Genomic DNA, 2,798 nt, shown 5'->3' on the forward strand with positions numbered 1-2,798 from the left:
GGCCGGCGTCCTGGCCTCACGAACTGGGACTGATGCACCCATTAGTCCCGGTTCGTAACACGACCGGGACTAATGGAGTTACGTGGCCTGGACCAAAGCCATGTTTTCTACTAGTGTATAGAGATGCTAGAGGAGTCAAACGAATGGGCTACGAATTGCAAAGCTATGATGGCAGGGCCTGATCTATGTCAAGTGAATAGTGGTGAGAAATCATATGTTGTGAACTTGAAGAATTGGACATGTGGCTGCAGAAAATGGGACATGAGAGGTGTGCCATGTAACCATGTTGTATGTGCCATCTATAAATTAAAACAAAAATCAGAAGATTTTGTCCATGGGTTCTTCAAGAAGCCTATGTACTTAGAAGTTTACAAGCCAATGATCTACCCAGCTCCTGGACCTGACCTATGGACAAGAACAAACACTAGAGACATAGACCCCCCCCTTGGTCAATTTGAAGTGCGAAAACCCAAGGACACTTCCAGAGTTGGAACAATCACTTGCGGCAACTATGGGAAGCAAGGGCATAGATACACAAACTGTGGTGATCAATTGAAGCCATCCCTTGCTGCTAGGAAGAACAAGCACAAGGTACAATAATTAATAGTTGTCCTGGCCATGTTTAATTTTGTCTATAATATTGTACTGAACAACTAATGCACATCCCTGCCATGTTTAATTTTGTTTTAGGAAATAAGGTCTGCCCCTCCACCAAGGGTTGTACCCACATCTGGTCCAAGAGCTGGTGCATCAATTGGTGCAAGAGTTGCTGCTGCAACTTCTAGTCCAAGAGTTGCAGTTGCCTCATCTGGTGCAAGATGTGCTACTGCTGCATCATCTGCTCCCAGAGATGGTACTGCTGCCTCATCTAGTGCAAGAGGTGCTGCTGCAACATCTGCTCCAAGAGCTGCTACTGCTACCTCATCTGGTCCAAGAGCTGCTGCTGCCTCATCTGCTGCAAGAGCTAAATCAACTACTGCATCAAGAGCAGGATCCAGTGCACCAAGATCTTCATCAAAAGCCAAAACTATAGCTAGGTCTTCATTTGCTCCTCCAAGGCCTACTACTACTGGTGCATCTGGTTCTACAATAGGTGCTACTGCTGCATCATCTGCTCCCAGAGATGGTACTGTTGCCTCATCTAGTGCAAAAGGTGCTACTGCTACATCATCTGCTCCCAGAGATGGTACTATTGCCTCATCTAGTGCAAGAGGTGCTGCTGCAACATCTGCTCCAAGAGCTGCTATTGCTGCCTCATCTGGTCCAAGAGCTGCTGCTGCCTCATCTGCAAGAGCTAAATCAACTACTGCTTCAAGAGCAGGATCCAGTGCACCAAGATCTTCATCAAAAGCCAAAACTACAACTAGGTCTTCATTTACTCCTCCAAGGCCTGCTACTACTGGTGCATCTAGTTCTACAAGGGTGAGTAAGAAACCTCACAAGTTGAAAGACTATTTTTATGCTAGTGGCAATTAGTCTAGCAGTTCTACTTGTTGTGGTAGCAAGTTAATCATGCTCTGTTTTGTATTTTGGGGAAAAACTATGTTGTGGTATTTCCAAACTATGATAACTTGCTATGATGTTGGCAAGCTATGGTGAACTTGCTATTGTTATCTAGCTATGTTGTTGATGTTGAACTTGTTATGGCAGTCCATGTTATGGTTCTGTCAAATTATGATAACTTGCTATTGATGTTGATGCTCTTTTAATGTTGTTCATGTTGTTGTTCATAATTATGTTTAATATCTTCGTCAACTTCTTGTGATGTTGAATATGTTCACCAAAGAGGCTAGGGTTAACCCTAAAGCAGTTGATGACTTTCATCGACGGTTGTCGAGAGGCCAGGGTTAACCCTAAAACAATTGATGCCTTTCGTCGACGGTTGTCGAGAGGGTAGTGTTCACCCTAAAGCAGTTGATGCCTTCCATCGAAAGTTGTCGAGAGGGTAGGGTTAACCCTAAAGCAATCGATGCCTTTCATCGACGGTTGTCGAGAGGCTAGGGTTAACCCTAAAGCAGTTAATTCCATATGATCACCTTCAACAAACATCATAGTGTTCCCAACTTACATAATATTCCATCACAACTAAACATCATACTGTTAAGGTTAAGATAAATTCCATTACAATAAACATCATAATTCCATAGCATCCATACTTAGTTCAACACAATACAACCAACCATACAACATACATTATGCCAACAAATTACTGTCACTCCTCACAAATTTCTTTGATTTTCCTGATCTTAATCTTGTTGGCCTCCCCATCCTTAAGAAAATCTGCTATGATATACTCTAGCTTTTCCTTCTGTTGCTTCATACGTTCCATCTGTTCAACACCTTGATTTGCTACATCCTTCTTTCAATTGCTAGCAAGTTCATCATTGCTCTGCTTAATCACTTGCAGTGTTGTCCTAAGTTCCATATTCTCTTTCTCAAGCTTAGCCTTCTCTTCCTGGGCTTGAACTACAACATTCTCTACATCACCATCCTGCATAATCTTCTGGTAATTCTCCCTCATCACATTCTTGTGAATTGTTGGAAAAAATTGCTTGTTTCCTTATGTGATTGTGGTGCTTCTCCTTGGCACAAACACTATTAAGACATAAAAAACACAATCATAACAGTAGCATAATTGTGCAAACTCAAGAACAGAAAGAAAAAGACAAAAATAAATTTTATTCATTGGGTTGCCTCCCAACAAGCGCTATCATTTTATGCCCCTAGCTAGACACAATGCATAGATCTAAGTATTGTCATCTTTAGTTTTTGCAACTTTTGTAAGGGCCTTTTCAAAC

This window comes from Triticum urartu, chromosome 3A (genome assembly GCF_056163025.1).
Source record: "Triticum urartu cultivar PI428250 chromosome 3A, HENAU_Tu73, whole genome shotgun sequence".
Lineage (NCBI taxonomy): Eukaryota > Viridiplantae > Streptophyta > Magnoliopsida > Poales > Poaceae > Triticum > Triticum urartu.